Below are 22087 nucleotides of genomic sequence, written 5' to 3'. Positions count from 1 at the left end.
TGTGATAATGCCTTGTGGCCAGAGTAAGGCAAAGAGCGGCCTCCTAATTGTCATCCTAGCTGTCGTCTTCATGAAGAAAAACTGTCAGTGAGGAGATGCTCTGGAGAATGCTTATTGATGTGGGGATCTGTGCTAGAATGAATCATTTTGTATTTAGGGAGCCCAGGAAACGAATCACTGGGGATTTTTTGCAGAAAGGTTATTCCAGAACACAGGCAGGTACCCGACATCGATCTACTCACCATGAGTTCCTGTGGGGGTCAAGGTTCCATCATGAGATCACCATGATGGAAGCCTTGGGATTTTTTTCAGGGTCACTACTACCAATCCCAGATCCTACCCTGAAAAACATGCAGAGGTTTGAGAGATGAGGAAGCGAGGGCCTAGGTCGGAATTACACAGCAGGTGTTACTGCTTCCCTGACCACGGCAAGTTGTAGTGCACTAGCAGTTTCCAACCAACATAAGGTCAGGCAGAGTCAGTGATACAGATAATGGAGTGTCAGGCTAGAGCTGGCGGGAGAACAGTGTGAACCACTCCACTCTGTTTTGTCTGCATGACTGAGGGATGTGTCGTCGTGGTATTTCCAAAAGTTACTACATTTACTGCAAGGTTTACTACTTTCAGATTTTTGATTATATGTCATATTAGTAATGTGTCTATTGCCAGTTATCCAGTTTAGGAAATTTTTAATATTTTGGAAAAAACCGGAATGCCTTGTATCTAATTTTTAATCTGCCACAAGACCGCATGCACTGAATTGGAATTTCCTGGACTGTGAAAAAGAACATGGCACTGACATGGAAGAGTAAAATAGCCATTTCTTTCCTTCTTTGTCTTGCATTCACTGTAACTTATTAAATTCAAAGCTAAAGCGTGCTCTGCCCCATGTCTTCACTGACACCTGCTCTTTGTTAGGCCCCATAGTACATACAGTGTGAGCCATCCTCCTGCCGTTCCGTTAGGGGGAGTTGGGGATCTTTTTCTTTTTGCTAGTCCAAAACTTTTCCAAGAAGTTTTATTAGCTTCAGATGTTAAGTTTACAGGTCATACTCGTCATGTATCACTGCTGTTTATCCAGGTTAATAGGCATGTTCTATTTTGTAAAACAAGCCCAGATGACTTCCAATTTGCATCTAATCTGTTCTACAATGTCATAGCATTGGAGTTGACATTTTTCAGACGTATGAGAGAATAGCATTGAAATTAAGACAATTTGATATTAATTTTTGAGTCCCTTGTTTGTACTCTCATTGTGATAAGTTAAAATACAGGCTGAGATCTTAATAGTTAAATTCAAAATTAAATTGTAGTAAAAGGAATCGCTGCTTCTACCTGAAAACCTTCATTGGGCATCTGCTCTGTGCAAAAGCCTGCATTAGCAGTGGGATTCTAGGACAAGCTAGACCCGTCCTCACTCATGAAATGTTTGAGGGTCAGAGAAACAGGCCAGTCAGCAACGCAGTGAGAAGACCTTTTAGACCGAAAGTGTGTGTACTGGAGGGGTGCAGAGGGAGGTCTCCAAGACAAAGCAGCCCAGTGTCAGTACCCTAAAACAGTGCAGATTGGGTGTCGTGGAAATGGCAGTTCCTTCTGGGAGAGTAGATTGCAAGGAAACTCCAAATTCCCAGGACCAGGCCCTTAGGAGGTGTGGCTGATTTAGCCTGAGTGTTTGAAGGGTAATTTTAACTGAATAGTTCCTTTCAGTGGTGGACATGGCAGGGAAGAATCAGGCTGGGACTGCAGCTCAGTGACAGAACACCTGAATAGCATGTGCAGTTCAGTGGACTGTATTCCTATCATCTCAAGGCACAGAACCAAAATCTACAGAGAGGAATCCCATTTGGGGGCAGGAATGGCACTTACAGCTGAACACACCACACACACCTGGTGGTGAGCTCCCACCATCTGCAAGGGTTTCCTGAGACATGGAGGCATCATGAGAGACTGAGGCCTAGAAGTCCCGGCCAGGAGCTGTTCTGCTGAGGACCTTTTAATTCAGTTATACCCAATGCAAGTGGTCAACTGTATAGAATCATTGGGTTTGGGGAGTCTGTGAAATGAATGAACACAGTGGTGTGTGTGGAAAAATAATTGTGCAGGGAGGGAGGAGATGGCCGTTGATGTACATTCTAGGAGCTTTCCTGTGGAGGCGACATCAACACCCAGCTTTCTACATGTGTCCAACAAGAGGCAAGATTTAAAGATTCTTTTCGTGAAATTTGGTTGTGCCCGATTAGCCATCCCACGTCCTGCTGAAGTACACATCCTCTGTTTTGTTCTGGTGTGCAGTGACAGTAACACCTCCCCCCACATGGTACTAGGGGCTGCAATCAAATGCTACTGGAAGAAAACAAGCCCCTGCCTTTCACTATAGTTCCCCTCACTGGATGCACTTCTCAGGGTTTTGATATTCAGGACACACATTCCAACAGCCCTGCTGGACAGTCTTTACCAGATCCAGTCCCCAGGTGAAGAGCCCCAGGCTCCCAACATTGGGAATTTCCTCACTGGATTCCTGTCTAGTAAATGACTGAGCAGGGCGGAGACCGTGAGTCCTCATGCGTCTGTAGCTCAGGCGGTTCCCACACATCCCATCCCAAGGCTAGTCACAGGCTCTCTTGCTCTACATTTTGTGTATTGGGCCACAGACAGAAGGACCGTGGAGGAGTCCAGTGTCACCGGCTGAAACCATCTGTAAAAAAGGTGACTTCATGAGTCAAACAGAATTTGGGGATTGTCGGTGACTGGGTCCTGGATGGCTGTGTGCTCAGGTTTGGGTGTGCCTGTGTAGCTCCAGAACTTACTTATACTAATATCTCTGACCGTGGGCATGTTCTGTAAGCCTGTCCTCCGTGTCTTCATCCCCGTTGACTGACCTCCTTCCTGCCCCTCCAGAGCCAGAAGGATGCTTTGTTCTCCCTGTGGCAATCAGCATTACTGCTCTCTGCAGAAGTCCCTGACCCTCGCACAGCTCATACTCACAAAGTAGCTTGCACCTTCCTAGTGATACATCCATCTTGGGTATGGGATGCACTCTATCCCTGAATCATTTAGGATGGGCCTTGTCCATCTTTCTCACAAAAATCCAAGCTCCCTTGTGCTGCAGAATGCCACCTTCTAGTCTGCAGACTGAGCTGTGGCTGGGTACGTGTCAGCCAGCTGCCCATGATGGTCCTCCTCCCTGAGCCCCATGGATTATCACTTGTTTTGGCCACCTGGGGATACCAACCAAAAGGCATAGATTAGAAATTGCTCAACTAGGAGGCTCCTTGCTCCCTCCATTTCCTGAGATGGAAGCCCGAGTACCTCTCTGAGCACTGAGTCCCAGTGGTTGGCCTGTGGTCAGCGTGATGAGCTGCTAGGCTGTGGCTGAAGGACTGAGGAGGTTGCCTGGTTACCTTGAGACTGAAGACGTGCTAGGCTTAATGACACTGACATCCGTTCACTGTCTTGGGCTGAGGGCAAAGTGGGGTCCTAAGGATTAAGGTCATTTGCCCAGGTCACGATAGAAGCACAGGGCGCAGTGAGCTTGTTTAAGTTATAAACAGTAACATTTTGGTTGCAAAATTAGGTAAAAGTCATCGGTCCAGATTATGTACATATTGGAAAAGTTAGTCCTGCCGTAATGGGGTAGTGCAGGCAGAGCAGCATGACTGGGTTTATGGAATGTATAGAAATTAAACGACTAGCTAAGCAGGTGTCTCAAGGGTTCTTGACTTGCCTCAAGGTTAATAAACAGCCCTAAGGTAACACCCTCTAGGAGGGAGGAACCAAGGGCAGAAACCCTACCCACATTGACAGATAGCCCCCACCATTTCCTCTGAGGCCTGAGAATTATCTTTCCCTACCTGGGGATGGCGGGAGGCACTGACCACAGCTACCTCCCTCAGACGTAAGACCAGTGGGACCAGATGCTCTGTCTTGGCAGTAAACGTGCCCAAGATGCCCATATTGACATGCACGTACACCCATAAATGAAAATAAAATCTTTTTAAGAAACAAAATTTCAGATGGACAGGTATTCTGCTCTACATCCTGGAGACCAAAACTCGACCACACCCTACCTGGTGCGGTGATTCTTCCAGGGTCTGTCCATCACCGCAGCAGGCCAGTAGCCTTGCACTTCCTCATCGCACAAAAGGCCACACCTCTGCTGCCCAGGGAGACCGCGGTCCCAAGTGCCCCCCATTTCCTAGTGTACGTCTCAGGGTAGGACAGCCGGGTGACCAGGGTAGACCCAGTACGTAGGGAGATGACAAGATTCCCCACTAGCAGCCATGTTCTGTGCAGATCTGACTCTATCAAATTCCACTTTGTCCACAGAACAGGACGAGGAAGAAGAGCAGGCCACATTCAGGGGCTCCTCACTCACGACTTGAAACTGCCTTGTGGTGGTGCTGGAGTGTGAGGAGGGAGAAGGTGCCCAGTAGGACACACAAGGACATAAGAGAATCTGAGTGAGGGATGTTTAAGGTGCTACCACACTTTATGGACTCTCTTGCTCTTGCCTCAACTACATGTGTCCTGTTTCCTGTCACTTCCCTGGGATGGGCGTGGCTGCATCTCAGTAGTTCAGAGCAGTTCCTTGTAGAAACATTTACTAAGTAGCTACCTTTTCCCCAGAACCCACTTGCAGAAGAGACCCTGTGTGAGCACAGACTATGAGAGGCCAGCTAGGGCACAGGGCTCCAACTACCTGATGCAGCGAGCAGCTGGCTGGAGGCAAAAGATCGCCATAGCCAACAGGGCTTAACTCTCTCCAGGAGGTGGGGAGGGAATGTTCCATTTCTATCCTTAAGGAAGCTGGCAGTGAAGAGAAGTGGGCAGGCATGGCCTGGTATGGGATATGTGGAGTCAGAGGAAGTAGTCTTGGTGGAAGCTGTTGAATCAGGGACAAGGGAGTACACAGCACAACAGGATTCTGACCCACGATGGGCCGTAAAAGTCAAGAAAGTGGAAACTGGTGTGGTGATGAGATCTAAATACCAGAAGGCTTGCCAAGAAAGAAAACCTTGGATAAGGGGTTGAGAGGAGACACAGGTGTCATTGTGGAAACAGATAGAGGGAACAAATCCAGAAGGCAGGCAGTCTCCTCCATGGGCTCAAGGAGATGTTCAGATAGTACATGAGGCCTGTCCTCAGGATGTGACCCTGCTGTTCTGGAGAAGGAGCATATTTTCTCACAGATAATACAGAAACAGGGACCCATGGCTTGACTCCCAAGCCAGCACTGGAGACTCCCTAAGGCAGCACGGGAGCTGAGTGCAATGGTCTTGTGGGAAGGCTGAGTCCTTAGCTGCTGCAATGTGGAAGGTGGAAAAAGCAAGCTAAAGGGCAGGGTAACCTGTATTTTTGACAACTTTTGTCTTAGGATTGGCAGGTCAGGAGAGTAGGAATTTTCTCCTCCCTTGCAAAATAGACCTTAACAGGATCATGTCCACTGGCTGTTCTGGAGCTTGGGGCCTGGAGAAAGGAGGGCTCACCTAGAGGCTACTGCCTTGCCGTTCAGACTCCGCTTAGTGTTTCCTGGATCACAGGCACGAGTTCCGGACTTCTTGCAGCCTCCATACATTCTAGAGAGTACTCTCTCCTAGTGCCTTCTAGAGAGTGATGCCTTCTAGAGAGTACTCTCTGGGTCAGGTTAGGTTCCTGATGAACCCCATCTTCATTCTGTCTCTTGCCTAAGGATGTGCCTCTCAAGCTCGCTGTGCATTCCTACAGTTCCCCCCAGATCCTCCCAGAATACTCTATCTTAGAATCCTCAAGCTTACTACCTAAATGTCCCTGTCCTACCCATCTCCTCCCACAACCCCGCCCCACCTCCACAGCAGCACACCTGGCTCTGCCCCCACGACACTCTCAGCCCTCACAGCCCTGCTCTGTCCTCTGCCTGCAGCCCCTCTCCAAACCTTCCCTTAGGACTCACAGCTCTGCCCTGCACCTCTCCTGGTCCTGCCCTGCTCTGCCGAAACAGTCACCTTCAACTCAAACTGCAGCCCTCCCAGCCACTTCCACCATCCATCTGAGAACCCACAGGCTGCCCTGCCCCTTCTGCACATACCTTCATCTCCACCTCACCCTCTTCAGCCATGTCAGTCCCTCCCTGCTTCCCCAGTAGCCCCTCCCTACATTATGTCAGAATTCAGAGCAAGACTCAGGCCCACTCCCTAGGTTACCCATAGACCCATGCTGATATGCCTTAGACTTTGCCTGCCTACCCCCAACTCCCAACTCACTACTCACGGCCCCAGGCTGGAGATCTCTGTCCCAGCCTACCTAGGTCAGGACTCTGAGCTGTGACCCCAATTCCTATCTCAGTACTCACAGTCTGTTCCTGTTCCTCTCTCAAGCCCTGCTACTCTGCTTCTCCACTCTCTGTCCCACATCATGTCAGGGTCACAGCTCTGCTCCCCACTTCCTCAGTTACCACTCACAGCCTAGCTTTGTAGACCCATGTCCCCACCCACCAGTGTCAAGACTATGAGCCCTCCTCCAATTTCCCATGTCACCTCTCACAGCACTGCTCCTACCTTAACCTCCACAGACTGGCCAGGGATGGTACTCCAGAGTTCCTGCCTGATTTTCTCTCAACAGTCACAGCCCCACCCCTACCTGTACCCCTGCATTCACAGCCCCGCCTCCAGACTAGTTGTCTCAGCCTCAGAGCTGTGCCCTGACCTGCCCCAGGCCCTTCATCAAAGCCTCATCACTCAGAGCCCCACCTTGCATGGTCTCCTCCTGACCCTGTTCATCCTCTGGTTCCTTTTCTCAATTCTCCTCTCCCTTCCCAGCCCCTACTGCAGCCTCCGCCCCTGCCCTGGCTAATCAGAGTTCCTCAGCTCCAGTGAGTCCACCAGCTTCTCCTAGTGGCCAGCTCAGCTCAGGGTTTCATGACTCAAGTGTGTGGCTTCCTGTCCATGATGCGCAAGTGCTTGCTGGGGGCCTGATTGAGAATTACAGGCTTCATACATGGAGGGGGGTTATGGACTTATGTGTAGGTGCACGGACATGTGTGCCTTTGTGTGGGATTATGCCCTGGCATAAGACACCTCAGAATCTGGGTAAGGGTATCAAAGTTTATGTCTTGGACCTTTGCTGGCCTATTACGTGCTTCATGACCCTACAATGCAATACCTGACAGTTTCTAAAGAAAATAATTTTATTTTGCTCCCATGGCTTTGGGGTTTATGTGAGGGTGACTCAGTCTGCAGGAGTGTGCACCAGAACCAGTCACTTAAACTTCAAACAGGATAAAGAAGAGGCATTCTGGACGCAACATCCACAATCCCTGTTTTAGGTACGCCTTAACTGTAGCACTATCTTATCAACTATGGTGACTACTCACCAGAGGGATGGAGCCATTGAGGATGAAGTAATTAGCGGGGAGGAAAAAGATTATGAAACTTATATGTTGAGAGTTATTCAAAGTAACATTTTTCACATGGTTTGATTTAGAAACACTAAGGTCCTGCGGACACTACAGGATCCCCAGCTAACATGCCCCCTATTTTAAGGTGTCACAGGGATTAGGAATCTAAGAGTCCAGCTGATTTTACAGTGCTCACTTCAGTCTAATCGAGGAAAGCCATCCGGTGGACCTGTTAGGACCGGTTTGGACATGATGTGTTGTACCAGAGCATCAGCTATCACCCGCACAGGAATCTCAGAAGAAGGAAGGGAGGCTGTCAGGGTTCATAGAACCCATGGAGTCAGGAGCTCCATGAGATAGTCAGAAGCTGCCTTTCCTCCTGCCCTGACACACAGGTACACACAAATAATTAACGTTTTAAAATTGGAAGTTATCTCAACAGTCAGCTCAATCTCTCCTGATCAGGCAGGCAGAAGAGCACCTGGTCAGGACTTCTAACACTCGCTGTCTCATGATCCCTCCATGTATCATCAGAAAACCCTTGCAGATGATAAGGGTAGTCCATTCAGTGTATGTAGCATGTTCAACTGTAACTGCCATTCCACAGGATTCCTCTCTGCATATTTTCTTTTTCTGCACATGCTATGACAGTGTTCTCTCTCTGAGCTACATCCCCAGTCTGATTCCTCCCTGCTGTGCCAACTACCAAAAGACACTCAGATCAGTTTCCCATTCACTCAGCCCTAGGTCAGTCACACCTCCCAAGGGGTGGCTCTGCCTAGTTCGGATTTCCATTACAATCAACTCTACCAGCAGAAATGGCCATTTCCAGGATTCCCAAACTACCTTTGTTTAAGGCATTGATACTGGGCTGCTGTCCCCTTGAAGAAACCCACTGTGCCGCCTTCTGTATTTGCATTTCTTGTCTAAAAGGACTTCTCACTGTGGGCCCTATAGGGATGTTGTTCCTGCACGTAACCATTTGATGCTTAAGGACAGATCTGGCTTCTAGTATCCCACTGCTTATACGGGGCATGGCACACAGAGGTTTGGTGACACAAGCAGACATACACACTACACTTTAGTTTGGTATTTAAATAGGTAACAAGAACAAGGCCTCTATCTTAATTTTTCACAATGAGTGACTAAAAGCAGGACACAAATTAGACTCCGTAGGCCTTAAAAAATATGAGGACAGGAAAGGAGAGTGTCTGGGCGTGGAGTGGAAAGTAGAAGGGAGAGGGCTTCTGAGTATAGTAAAAATACAATGTATGGCATTCTCAAAGTATCAGTGCAAATGGTATTTAAACAATTTCTAATTTCCATCTTTTTCATGTGCTTCGCTTGTAGTTCTAGGAAATGCTATTGCTGATGCTCTATCATAGCTCCTCATAGATTAGAACTAAAATGGAATGCGCCTGACTTGTTTTACAAAAGAGAAACAATCTCCTAACCAGGATGAAAAGCTATAAATGCATGAGTAATATAGCCTGTAAACTTAAAATCTGTAGCCAAGAAACCATCCAATGAAACTACCATCGCTATGGAATATCAAGAAGAAAGAAGACAATCGAGCAGTGGGGAGGATTGTAGTTGCAAGCAGATTTATGTGAGTTCAAGATCAGCCTGGTCTATATAATGAGTTACAGGCAAAAGCCTGAAAACCCCTGTCTCAGAATGAGGACATCCTCATCCAAGAGAGGGGCAGTTTTTACTTACATGGGAACACCGTTGAACACAGCTACAAGAGTTAAGTCCATTCCAGTATCTGGTGTCCTTGAGGGTCTCTCTCTCTCTCCCAAGATGATTTTTCTCAGGCAGGTGAGCTATCTTAGGGCACTAAAGGAGACAGGCTGGCTCCATGAACAGTCTCCCCCAATTCAGGGAGCAACCAGTTGATAAGCCTTGAGCAAGGCCAGGCTGCCCATTTAGGGCCAATTGGCCACTTTAAGGAATTTGTGACTTGATGGCTTCCCTTAATGAAGCTTCAGTCAGGCTTCAGGAAGAGGAGCACAGCAGGACTGTGAGGGCTGAGGTAGGAGTAGGGGCAGTGCCAGGTGTGCAGCTGTGTACCTGTGGGCGGGGCTGTGGGAGGAGCGTGGCAGGACAGGGATGTTTACGTAGTAAGCTACAGGCTTGTGGGAGGAGCTGAGTGGAACAGGAGGAAGGCCAGAAGCCACATCCTTAGACAAGAGGCAAAATGGTCAGGCCAGGGTTCATCTGGGACCTAACCTGATTCTACCGGTGCTCTCCAGAGGGCATGCAGGCTGCAGGAGGACAGGAACTCTTGCTTAGGATTCAGGCAGCCCTAGGCTGGGTTTCAGATGATAAGGCTGAACACTCCAGGCCAGACTTCCAACTGCTTGGAGTCCTGACGGTTTCAAGGCCTATTTTGTGTGGGAGGGGGAGAATCCCTACTCTCCTGGCCAGCTGCATCTAAGACTGAAGTTGTCCAAAGCACACAGTCCACCTTGCCCACTGAGCCTGCTCTCCCCATCTTCCACATTGCAGTTGATGACACAGCCTTCCCCCACAGCCACTGTGCTCTGCTGCTGTCCTGTGTTACACAATCATGAGCGGTTCAATGGGAATGAAGGTCTGGATCCCTGCCTCTCCAGCACCTGTAAGAAAATAGGCTCCTCTTCCAGGTCACGAGGGCCACTTCCTAAGGATAGTCCTCATCTGCTGTCCGAGTTCCTCCCTGAGTCTCTGGATGACATGGTCAGCCTTCTGGATGTCTTCTTTCCAGATATCTTCCCTCCAGGTGCACACTGCAGGCAGGTTCAGTTTCTAAACTTTGATTCTCACCAACCCCCACCAGTACTTCAAGCCTTCTTGTTTTGTGGTCTCAACAACAGACATCAACCCCAACTTTCTTTGCTCTCTGATTGAACATGTCTCAGGGTACTCCTGTTTTGGGTACTCCCTTTGTCTAACTCAGCAGGCTCCAGCAGGGCAACTTGCTGTGACAATTTCCCATACTGTACAATGTTTGCCCCATGTGTCCTAGCTGCCCCATTCCTTTGAGACAGAGCTCGAATGTCACCTGCACTGTCTCACCACTGAAAATTAGGAATTTTTGTCTCTGGGCTCTGATAGCATTTTACAAGGATCCCCATGCTTCCTGTCTTCAGGCCTTGGACTATGAGGTTGTAGCTGTGTGTGTGCCCTCAAAGTTGGTGCTGACACAGGGTCTCTGATTTCCCTAAGGCCAGGGGATGAGAGTCAGTGAAGGCTGCCATGGCCATAAAGACGACAGGCCCAGATTCTTACCTATGTTGGCCTCTGCTCCTGGGCTCCTTCCTCCTTGGTTGGCTGCTGGCTTCTTCCTAACACCTCAGCACATCCTTGGAGCTGCTTCAAATCATAGTGAGGTACCCTGAATGTGCCCTGCTCCTCCCCAGTGTCCTGCTGGAAGTTTCCTAAGGAACCAGATCCTCACAATAGGATACCATTGGTGAGGAAACCCATGGTGACACTGCATTGGGACTCCCTTTCCTGACTCACATAGCTGCAGTGTGGGGGTGTTGTAGTGAGCATGTTGAGTGGGGTGCACACTAACACAACTTCCCTGGGAGCCACAGTGAGCAGCAGAGGCCTGATCTCTTACCTGACATGGAAATGCAAGGTCAGGTCTCTGCTGCAGTGATAGACAGACCTTGAAAGAGACACTCGACCAGGTTACAGGTAGGGTGCAGTAGCATTCTGCTTCTCCTCAGAGACCAGGTTCCTGTTCTATGACCCTGTCACTCCTTTCTTTCCTTCTTTTCCCATCTTAGAAAGTGCTGCCACCACCCCTCCCTTGCTTCCTTGACTCTAAAGTAAACAATGAGTGTGCCGTTCCTGGAAAGTGTTCCTCTTTGTTCCCATCCTGGCACCCAGACTCCTCAGGTGTGTCATCTTGATCCTGATTCATAGGATCCCCTATAGTCCTTGTTCAGTGTAGCTTGCTCCTCTGGGAAACATTGGTAGTACATTTTGCTGTGGAGTTCCATGCCTTTTGTGGGTTGCATGGTAGGGGCCCTTTTTGAAGTCTGTAGAATAATCTTGTGCTGAGTATTTCTGTTTCAGTTACCTTGACTCATCCCCTCTTTGGGATTCTTTCTCCTGTCTTCATAGGGTTGATTTAATATTTTTAATTTATTATTATTTTGTATATTTTTGTGTTTAACTTGTATTAATGTAACTGGACCACATACATGCAATGCCAAGGGAGGCCAGAAGAGGGTGTGGGAATATCTGAAATTGGACTTAGGGACAGGTGTTAGCCACCTTGTGTTCTGAGACTTGAGCCTGGGTCCTCTGAGAATTGAACCTGGGTCCCCTGCAAGAGCAGCCACATAGTCATCTCTCCAGCCCCCGTAGGCTACTTCTGACTCAGTATTCACCAAGTCCTGGGAACTGTATGTATAGCAGAGTGTGAAGAATATCCCATTGCCCATCTCTTCTCATGAGTGGTCTCTCAGAAGGTGGCGCTGAGAGGGCCGTGACTCCTGGAGAGGGACTCGTTGTTGTGTTCTCACATTTGCTACTTCACATTTAGTTTTCAGACTGTACCCAGACACATCCAGGGCCAATGTGTGCTGGAGAGGCTTAGGATTGCTAGAAACACAAATGGTCATCGTGTGCTTATTTTCTCCTGCTTAGGCACTCCCATTGCACCTGCCCCCTTCTTCCTGATCCTGAGCACATCTGTTTCCTGGATCCCTCCCCAACTTCTTTCTCTTCTAGGCAAATAGGATCACGTGGTCCCACCTGAGCCTTGCACTGACTCTTGATTGCTGTTTTTCCTTTTTCCTCATGCACTCCATATAGATAGGAAGCATTTGTGCCCCAGTGATCCTGTAGATGCGAGTGGCTACTCACACTCCACTGGTTAGGCTTGGTCTTTGTCACTGGATGTGTATTGGAAGAAGAGAAAACACAGTGACCTTGCAGACACTTAGGCTACTTTCACTTTGTTGGGGAGGTCTGGTGCCTGGCACACGCTGCAGAAGCATGATTTAGACCTCCTGAGTGTCTTGACCTTCTGCCTCCAAATTGTCATATCAGTTTGAATTTGGGGACCTAAGGCATAGATTGCTGTGTCCATGCCCCCAAGCACTTCAGCCACCTTCATTGTCTTCTTTTCTAATATTGCAGTCATGACAATGTGACATGACCCATGTGTCAAGCTGGAGGTCTTCAAACGTCATGTGGTCCTCTGGTCTTTCTCTTTTTCTTACATGAATTGGGGTGGTAGGGAGGCTCTGGAGAACTATTTCTAGGTCTGAGTTGTCCCAGTGTACTATCTGGGGGAGACCCATGCAGCCACTTCTGTACCTGCAAGCCCACTCTGGCAACTTGGAAAATAGAAAAGTGGAAGAATATCAGGAACAAGGGGTGCGTGTGCTGACATTTCAAGGAGAAAATGCTTACAGTACAGGCATACTTCCTCTGCTTCTTTTTATCCATTGTTTGCTTTATTCCATTGAGCTCATGCAATCTCATAATTTAGTCTTTTATTTTCCATTATAATTAGTATTACCCGAAAATCTGAAAAGGTCTTAAATTCTATTCAGCATCTCTCTAGATTTGCAGACTAACATAGAGTATATTGGTTGACAGGCTCTCCTGCTTGATGACCAACCAAGATACCTCCGTGGAATGAACTATCTCACTTTGAATCTAATGAGATCATTTATTCAGAATTGAAAGTACAGGAGCTATGCCTAGGCCAACTTCTGGATGGAGTTCCTTGAGACAACAAGGATAAACTGCAATTGGGACACTATACAATACCTTTGTCATTTTCCCCAATTTCCCCGGCGTTTAGTGATAGAGCACACGATTATAAATCACTTTGGTATGGGTTTTCGGTCCATTCAAGTACCTCCATGCTGTGATGCTGCAGCATCCTTCCTCTCGGACACCTGGTCCATTTTCAGGCATCAGATTAAAATTTAAGAAACGGCCAGAGGGCAAAGACCTGGGAGAATGGTGACTGGATCTTGGGGTGGCAGCCCTCATTCTCCTCATGCACCATTTCTCTCTGAGTGGGCACTCTGGTGACCAGTGTTGGCCTTTTGTTCTTTGTGCCTCTAAGCAGACAGGTTGACATCACTTCTCTCAGCTGTGTCTAGTGCTAACCCATGGTTTGGATTTTGCAGTGCTGTTCAGTGCTGCCTTTTTCCTCTGCTTGTGCTGTAGTTTCTATAAGGGAAGGTGAAGAGAAGGAGAAGGAGGAGGACCAAGAGTAGGAGTGGGAGGAGGTGGAGGAGATGACATTCAGGTCAGGCCTTGTTCACACTGAACAGTTGTCTTCACAGGAATTCATGTGATCTCCCTGGACCCACAAGGATTCATGGCATGCTTCCAAGAGTCTATTGTCCTCTCTCCAGTGCATTCCTCACAGCCCCAGTGCAGAATGTATCCTCTGAGCATGCTCCAGGAACCTAACACTTGGGGCCCTTCTGGCTCATCTACTCTGCTGGCTTCCAGAGAGCTACTGCCTTGAACATTGGTTCCATCCTTTCCTGTCTCCTGTGGGCATTGTGATGGCCAATCCTGGGTGTCAGCATGACTGGATCAGGGATTAACTGAAATGAGAGAGATCTTCTTAATTGCATCATCTGAAGCTGGAAGACACACCCTAAATGTGGATGTTACCTTCTGATGGCAGTCCGTATAAAAGGCCACATCAGAGGAGAACACCTGGCTTCTTGCTGCTTGCCCTCTCTCTTGCTGGTGAGTTTGTCTTGCTGCTGTAGGCTGAAAACTAGCTGATCTTTTGGAATTCGTCAGACCTTCAGTGCCAGATTGGGACTACTGGGATATCCAGCCTTGTGGACTGAGTGACCACGGATTCTCAGCCTCTCCAGTGTGGTGCAGCCATTGTTGGACTACTCGGACTCTATCCTGTGAACTAAGCTGATAAATCTCTATACAAATATATTCATTCTACTGGTTCTCCTTCTTTGGAGAACCCTGACTAATACAGGCATGGAGCCATTGAAAGGCTGCTCAGGGTGGACCATTATATGCTGCTTCAAGACTTGGTGGACCTGCCCCTTCAGCAACTTTTCTTGATTACCTGACAACCTTGCCAGAGCATGAAGTCCTGTTTCCCAGCAAGCAGCAACAAATCCCTAATGTCATCTTATTCTACAGTGCCCGTGGTTAGCACCTTTGACTCCCTATCGCTTGGTGCATGTGACTGCAGCAGCATGCTTTTCCAATGTCTTCCGTAAGTGTCAGCCATCTCCTCTCTTACCAGATGCAGCCTTCTTCATTCTATCCTGGACCTTCATTTTGGGTAGGGCTTTCCAGCTTCTTCTCTGATCTCACCTTGCCTAAACTATCCTGCCCTTTGCATTGCAAGTCTAACATACAACTGTGATGATTGCTCATCTCCAAGAGATAATGAGGGCGTCTCCGACAAGGGAGGCCACTGGAGAAAGGAATTGTGGGACGTTTTCCTCCCTCGAGCAGGTTGGATACACTGTCTTATGAGAAAGGGAGGCAGTTCTGTGCCTTCACATTCTGGGACTGTGATATTCACAGGCCTCCTCACAGGGATTCGACCTTGACACTACAGGCTTGCCTGCCTTCATTATTACCCCTGGCTGACTTTGTGCTTCAAATGCCTTATGGAGGCTGGTTGCAATTTAGCATCTGATGCTGGCCCAACAAGGAGATGGAAACCATGTGGTCAGACCCAGTGAGATGCAGGTGATTCCACTTTGTTGTCAGTCATGTTATATTCACTCAAAGCCTCTCAGTAATCCCCTGTGTGTCACCATAGCAACATAGACAGCTACCATCCTTCCCATAACAATGGAGCTCGTTCCCTTTCAATCCACATGTCTGTGTGACCTCATTAGCAAAGGGGCTGCCTCTGCATAGGTCGGCCATTTCAGAAAAATTTACAAACAGGAAAGGCGTAGGAACTGGACAGCCTGCTTGTGCCTGTGGCTGTCCATATGTCATCCAATCCTCATAACCTCCTGTGTAGATTCAGTGTGATATTGTACCACATTCTCAATTTATATCCTGCCTCTATCACTCTAGGAACAGCCGTGTCAGAGTCATCCAGGGGGCAGAGCACCAGGGAGTTAGTGGAGCCAAAAATTTGATTGGATCTACCTGCCATGAAAATAACAAGAAGGAAGGAATTTGGAAAGCTTGGAGCTACCTGACAGCCTTGAGCAGCCACTCAGATGTAGAACAGGGAATGCCATATCACACTTATACTGTGTTGAGCTGGGACAGTCATGCCACATCCTTCCAGCACTTGACACAGAGTGTGCCATGAGGTCTATAATGACTGTTTGCCTGATTGAATGAAGGAATGAATGCTCACAGTGTGTGCCCTGGAGAGTAGAGAGTGACTGTGGGCTGAGCAGCACATGGATCTGCCCAGTCACTATTTTCACACAGCAGAATCATATGCTGCCTCACAGTGGGCCTCCCAGGAGTTGCTTCTATCTGCCCCTTGAGCATTAAACACCTGTGTGGATGGTGAAGGGATCAGGTTCCCATGCATATGCTGGAGAGGAAGCTCAGTACTTCTTAGCATGACTGTGAGCACAGCCTGCTGGAAGATGGATTGTCTGAGTTCAGCATCATGACACACCTTGGAGGGAAGTCTGCCCACACCGCTGTGTCTGAAGCTACCTGCAATGCATAGTCCCTTCTACATTGCTCCCTGGGCTGCTAGGTACATTGCAGGGACGAAGTGTTCTAGACTCTTCATTTAGAGGGGGGTATTATTTACTGGAGGGTAAATGTGTGGCATTATTTACTGGAAGGTAAATGTATGGAGTTTGACAGTATAGAATGTGATATAAAAATATATCCTTCCCCTTAGATACAGTCAGAATGTGTGATGGCACAGAGTTAGACTGTAGTGGTTAAACATAATGTTGATTAGAACAAAACTGGAGTCACATGGAAAAAGGGAGTCTCAGTGGACTGATGTCCTTGATCAGACTGGCCTGTGGCCATGCCTGTGAGAGATTGTTTTGACGATGATTTGGGAGAGCTCAGCTCAGTACAGGTGGCACCTTCTCAAGGCAGGTGGGGCTGGGCTGTATAAGAAAGGTAGCTGAGCAAGTCAGAGAGAGCAGCGAGTAAGTTATGTTCCTCCACGATTTCTACACCAGTTCCTGCACTGACTTCAGTCGGTAAATGGGCTGTGACCTGCAAGTGTTAGCCAGACAAACCCTTCTATCACCTAAGTTGCTTGTCGTCAGAGAATTTTCTCACAGCAACAAAAACCCTAACCGGGATATAGGCCAAAACCTCAACTGACACCAACAAGGTCCTCCCACACCCACATCCACGGTGCTGATAACCAACTGTGGAGCTGAACCAATAGATTCTAGAAGAGAACACGAATCTTACTAGGCTTTTTCTGTTGGCATGCAAACACAAATCAAAGGAAGAGGGTTTTGTAGAACTGTGATGTATGTACTCAGAAGAGGCTTCTGCAAACAGTCCAAGAAACATCATGGTTTCAGCACGAGGCAAGGAAACAGAACCATACCTTGAGAACTGAACATTATCAGAGGGAAAGATCTGGGCAACTAACAGTTTGCACATATGGATTCAAGTTGAAGTACTAGGCAACAGTGGAGAGCTTTGTTACATGCATATTGCAGTAGAACTTAAGTCATGAAGTTGCAGGGGGTGGTGGGGTAGGACATCTGATGGGAGTAGACACATTACTTTAGGCCACACTGCTTCCTGTGAGACAGCAAAAGCAGAAGCCAATGCCATCAAATCTGCAGTCTCAAAGGTAGTGAGGAAACCACCCCAGGTCACCAGCTACTGCTTGGTATTTAGTCATGAACACCTTAGGCCAGGCAGTATGATTTAGGGATCAGGGAGGTAGGTACTTGTGTTTGCATTTTCTCAGCAAGAAAGGGAGCAGTGAGCTTCTTAGAAGAACAAATCCTAGTATGTTCTTTTTCATGTTCTCTGAAGGAGGTCAAAACAAGTGATGATCTTGGGGACATCTATAATATGGGTCTGAGGTAGGAGGACTCTTTCTCACCCACTCATAGCTCAGTTTGCAGATCCACCAGGGACATTCTGCAGCATAAGGCAGTTCTTTTTCTGTAAGAAAGATGGACAGGGTCATTCTGAACAACTCAGGGATACAGTATGTCCTATACCCAAGCAGCATGGATTACCTTGAAGGCACAAGCTTGCTTATGAGTAGAGAACAGGTGACCATTATGCACAGGCTCCTGCCATCTTTCAAACAGGTTGGGACAGTCGGCATCACCAAAACATAGCTAAAGGACCACAACTCTGTTCGTGAGAAGACAAACACCCAGAACTAGAGATCCATGGACACATCTGGGAGGTTGTGGCATGTCAGCTGACTGATGTTTGGGGACTCCCTAAATTGTCCCCAAGTTCTGCCTGTTAGGAGAAGCCTGTTCGCATGTGTAAGAGAGTCAGGGAAGTTGAATCAGGGAGAAAGCAGAGATACATTCTTACACAGCTGTCTAAGAATTCTCATTCCATCCATAGGACACCATACAGCTGAGATGACCTGTAGGAATGCAATGCTGAAAGGAGCAAATACTAGTCAGATTCAGCATTTCCAGGAGCTTGTGATCCCAGACATCCACAGAATGAGGGAAGAATGCAATGAATGACGAGAGAAACGCAGACATCACAAGTCTCAGAAAGGTGGCTGAACACCTGACCAGAGGGTAGGACTGAGCTCTGGAATCACTGACTGCCTCTTTCAGCACCCTGTTCTCCCCATGTAAACGGATGGCTGGAAATGTGATGGAAGGCATATGTCTGGGCTATCCATCTGGTGTCTCCTCAGACTCTCAGCACTCCGCATAAAGCACAACTTCAATTCCTGTCTCTTCCATTGGCCTTTGAGATGGTGGGTATTCCCAACCTCATTACTCTGTTTAAACCTCTCACAAAAGTTGGGATTACAGACATGCGCCAATACATCCAATTTTAACTTCCTTTCCCAAATCTATTTTAAATTAGACTGAATATTCCAACTTTATTTGTTAATTGCTACTATAAAAACTCCAACTCAGAAACTGCTAGAAAAGAAGGTGGGGTATACACTATAACATAGAGGCATATCAAGAACTTTATATATAGGACTCAGTTCACCCAGAAAATAGGGCCAATAATTGCACGTAGGACCTCATAAAATGAAAACGTCTCTGTACAACAAAGGAAATAATCTAGTACACAGTCTACGGAAGGGGTGTAAATCTTTGGCAGCTATACACCTGCCAAAGGATTAATATTCAGAATACATAAATAACTAAAGAAGCAAAACACCAAGAAGGGGGCTGGAGAGATGGCTGAGTCTTTAAGACCACTGGCTGCTCTTGCACAGGACCCAGGTTCAGTTCCATGGAAGCTAACAACTTTCTGTAACTTCAGTTCCAGAGAATTCGATGTCATTCACTAACCTCTGAAGGCATTGCATGACATGCATGCCCTTACATACATGCGGGCAATATGCTCATACACATAAAATAAAAATAATAAATAAAATATTTTAAAGCACCAGGAACACAGATAACACAATAAAAGGGGCTATAGATCTGAACAGAGAAATCTCAAAAGAAAAAATATAAACACATTAAAAGTGTTCAATCATTAGCAACCAGGGGAAAAATTAAAACTATTTTTAGATTCCATCTCACTGCCCCTAGAGGAGAACCCACAACTGCCACTTTCCTAACACAATGTAACTTCTTATTATTTTCTAAATATATACCCTTATATCCAAAGAAAGTGTAGCTTTCACCACTTATCAGAGAAACTTCTTTTTGCAACAGATGGAGACTATTACAGTGTTCCACACCTTTCAAAAAACAGGGAATAAGTGACCATAGGAACCCAGCACCATTTGATACATCTATAATGCAACCTCTACACCTGATGTTCAAGAGGCACAGCAGAGAAGGGGGTTGGAAAGATTTGAAGAGATAGAAGAGCAGAATGTATGCTACTAGACAATGTGTTCTAGACATGACAGGGAAGTTGCACACATAACATCTCAACATGGTTACCTAAATATGACCTGCACAATGATATCAGTAGCTGACGTGCCAATGTGGATGAGAACATTTGATGAGGTCCCACCTCCATATAGAGCTACAGGCAATCAACATCTGCTCAGAGAGGGAGAATCTGTTGCTTCAGGGACAAGATCCCTGATAAGTTAGCCAATTTCAAGCAGTCAGCCATAAACACATGCACATGAAAGTACCACTAAACGGGCTCAGTACTTTGTGTGTGTGTGTGTGTGTGTGTAAAATAATAGTCAAGGAAGAGGTCAGCACTTGAGAGGGAATGGAGGGGAAATGGGAGGAGTTAAAGGGATAAATGGGAGGGGTTGAAATGATGTAAATACAATACTCATGTAGGAAATATATATATATATATATTTAAAAGAAAAAATATAAATATATTTAAAAGAGAAGACAAATGTCAATAAATGCTTGCAAGGAAGTGGGGAAAGGTGAACACTATTCCACTGCTGGTGAAGGTGCAAAGTGGTGCAGCCACTATGGAAATCAGTGTGGAGCTTCTTCAGAAAAGTAGAAACAAATCTGCCAGATAATCCAAATCTGTCACTCTCGGGCATATTCCCAAAGGACTCTGTGTTATACTAGTGTGATTCTGGTTCATGCACATTCACTGCTGCTCCATTCACAATAGGCAGGAAATGCAAAGAGCCTAGATGTCCTTCCATTGATGAATGGAGAATGAAAATATGTCACATATAAACAATGGCATTTTGCTGAGCTTCAAAGAAAAATGAAATCTGTAGGTAAACAGATAAACTATAAAAAATGCTGAGTGGGGTAGCACAGGCACAGATAACAAATGTGAAGTGACCTTTCTCATATGTTGATTCTATCTCTCAATTACTTATTTTGTGTGTTCAACTTAGAGTTTCTATAGATGCCACAATCTAGAAAGGGGCCTTTGGGAGGGTGTTTCCTAAGAGAGGGGGCATAATAGAACATGGATAGGAAGGGAGAGAGGAAGACAAGGATGTGGTAGGTAAAGTTAACCACAATGATGAAGACAGTGTGGTGCACACCTTTAATCCCAGCACTCAGAAGAATCCCTCTGAGATCCAGTCCAGCCTAGTCAACATAGCCAGTTCTAAGCCAGCTGGGGCCAAAGAAACAAAAACAGTTCAAGTCACAGTCTCAAAAACAAGCAAACAAACAAATGAAGAAGGTATGAAAAAGCCATATGGAAACCTAAATTTTGAGGAACCAAAATTTAAAAATATTTTTAAAAAGTTTAAAGTGATGAAACAATAACTGCAGTACCAGGGTGTGACACCTCCCTATGGGTTGTTGGTTAGAGAGCTCCCTGAGGTCCCCCAAATGATAGAAACTCTTGTGATTCCTTTTAGTTGCCCACTAGAACTAGATGAGAAGAGCCTACCTCTGAAGAAATCGCACACAATGTATGTGTGACATAGAGAAATGAAGCTGGACCTGAGATGGAGGCTTCCTCTTTCCTGACTAGCTTTCGCAGTTCCAGAAGGTGCTATCCAGGAGAAAAATGCATGAAGGACTCACTCATCTGTTCATCCTAGAATCGACAAGATCACCCTGCTAGGCGAGATGTACCCACTTTTCCAATAGCACTCAGATTGGCTTTGATACACAATCCACCATAGGGATTCCAAGCCTACTGTTGTAAACCTGGCCAAAGCTCTTCAACAGGGAAGGACCGAGGCCTATCAAGTAACTAAATACTGTTGTTCAGGTAAATTGACATATCATCAAGCTGTCTTCTCAATATTTGTGTTTATACCCGTAATACGTCCTCAGTCTTAATCACATATGCCTCTCTTTCCAGTGAGCAGTGATGAATGCAGAAATTCATGACTATAGAAGATGCTGAGAATATGTGATGGATGACTACTCAGCCCTAAACAAGACATTTACACTATCATCTAAGGCTCGGGGAACATTGCAGAAATGGACAGAAAGAATGCAAGAGTCAAAAGATAGGGAAGAAAGCTGAGAAAAAGTCATCTTTGAGGGCAAGAAACAGCTATTGCAGTCTTCAAGTCCTGGCAGTTGCAGATGCCTGCACTGGATCTGCATAGGAATGGGCCCAAGGACAGTTGGGCATGGATGGAGGCAGGGCTCAGCCACATCTGCTCCTCACTGCTGAACTGTTTGTGACTGATAGATCCAGTAGCTTTTCAACTGTTACTTATCACCTGTCACTTCATTGCCTGGGCCTGAATTTTATACTTCCCTATCAATTCTTAAATGTAATGTTCATTTAATGGTTTATGAATATTTTCTTTCATCTTGAATAAATAAATTCAGGTGGTTATAATAGCAATGGGATAAAAAGGAATGCTTACTGAGTACTAGGTTTGTGCTACATTTTCCTAGACAATGGTAAACCATACCTTAAGCATTTTACAACTATTGAGCATAGATGAAATACATGAATGAGTTCCAGCATTTATTGGGTCAGAACTCCTAGGCATCAAACTAGATTTAATAGGAAATGTTGTGGCAAGTATGATGGTTTACAGCTCTGCTGGAATTACACATGTTCAGAAGCTCAGCACAGCAGGCCAGCAAGGAGGAGTGAAGGTCATAATACAAAGGGACAAGGCCGTGTGGTCTCTTCCCTGGAGCACATCCTATCTCATTTTCAGTATTAGCCTCCTTCTCCTGTTGCTGG

General features: G+C 46.6%; 1 long non-coding RNA gene across 4 annotated transcripts in view; it reads left to right on the top strand.

Annotated features, from left to right (window-relative positions):
- The window catches only part of LOC115071066, a 25967-nt gene extending 4239 nt beyond the window's left edge, over window positions 1-21728 (top strand). For 2 of the 4 annotated variants that reach the window (XR_003850174.1, XR_003850175.1), the window contains exons 2-4: window positions 17894-18263; window positions 20787-21145; window positions 21239-21728. This is a non-coding gene — a long non-coding RNA (uncharacterized LOC115071066). Of the gene's footprint in view, window positions 1-14249; window positions 15083-17893; window positions 18264-20786; window positions 21146-21238 lie in introns of those variants that run through there. The other 2 variants (XR_003850173.1, XR_003850172.1) reach the window with 2 other exon arrangements.
- Window positions 21729-22087: the final 359 nt, after the last annotated feature.

The sequence above is a fragment of the Nannospalax galili genome, unplaced genomic scaffold (genome assembly GCF_000622305.1).
Source record: "Nannospalax galili isolate Female #2095 unplaced genomic scaffold, S.galili_v1.0 scaffold198, whole genome shotgun sequence".
NCBI lineage: Eukaryota > Metazoa > Chordata > Mammalia > Rodentia > Spalacidae > Nannospalax > Nannospalax galili.
Note: the sequence above shows the minus strand (reverse complement) of the source record. Positions and strands in the feature narration are given on the sequence as shown.